Here is a 1,217-nt window from a genome sequence, read left to right as displayed (position 1 = left end):
TGTATGGAATGAGCTGCCAGAGGATGTGGTGGAGGCTGGTACAATTGCAACATTTAAGAAGCATTTGGATGGGTATATGAATAGGGAGGATTTGGAGGGATATGGGCCGCGTACTGGCAGGTGGGACTAGATTGGGTTGGGATATCTGGTCGGCATGGACAGGTTGGACCGAAGGGTCTGTTTCCATGTTGTACATCTCTATGACTCTATGGCTCTGTTGAACAATAACCTGGTGTCGAATTTCAGTAAGACTGAAGTAATAGGTAAAGTTTTGGACTCTATGTCATCTCATTAAATGGAGGAGCAGGCTTAATGGGTCAAATTCTTCTCCTGTACCCGATTATAGTGGTGTCTGCACACACAGCATTGGAAAACTACACTGGAGCCAGTAACGCTGAAAATGAAAGTTGCCTTCATCCCAGTGGACCATTGGCTACACGAATGGTGAAGTTGAGAAGGTGGGGCCTTCATAGTGATCTCAGCTGGTACAGGAATTGAATCAATGCTGCTGGTGTCACCTTGCATTTTAAAACACCTGTACAGCAACCTGTAACACACAAACTGCTTCTTGGTGATGTTGTTCCACATTATCCTTGAAATTTCTCTCTCATCACTCCTGACATGAATACTTCACACTAGGGTTATGCTGCTCAAAATGGTGTTTCACATACACCCCAATTGTCAACAGAAGCTTTGAAAAGTTGGCTGTTATTGTGTAGAGTTTTCAGACCAATACACCTCATTGCAATTTGAATTCTAACAGTTGAAATTAATGAATTTAAAAACTTTCCTCTTGTCTTTCCTTCCCCTGTCTGTCTTGACTCCCTTCTATGTGGCAAAGAAACTATTTATTGTGGTAACTATTTATGGTTACTGAAAGTTAGCCTTGTTATGCTGGGGGTGCATATCCTGGACCACTGCAAAAATTCAAGGATCTAAATGCACTGGGATCTAAGGTTGGCTTTTAAAACTGTATGGTTACCTGTGTCACAACCCCAGAAGCAAAATGAAGGTTTTCAACTTCTAATTCCATTACATGTTTTTTATACGAGGATTGATACAGCCAAACTTGGCTACATATGTAAATTAAGTGGCTGTCTGAATAGAGAGAGAGGGAGGCCAAGCCTTGGAATGTTATGTCTTCAAACCACTGCCCTTCCAAAGGGGGAAGGATGCATTTCAAAACAGACTGGACTGTGACCTTATGTAACAACAAA

The sequence above is a fragment of the Chiloscyllium plagiosum genome, chromosome 26 (genome assembly GCF_004010195.1).
Source record: "Chiloscyllium plagiosum isolate BGI_BamShark_2017 chromosome 26, ASM401019v2, whole genome shotgun sequence".
Classification (NCBI taxonomy): domain Eukaryota; kingdom Metazoa; phylum Chordata; class Chondrichthyes; order Orectolobiformes; family Hemiscylliidae; genus Chiloscyllium; species Chiloscyllium plagiosum.
Note: the sequence above shows the minus strand (reverse complement) of the source record.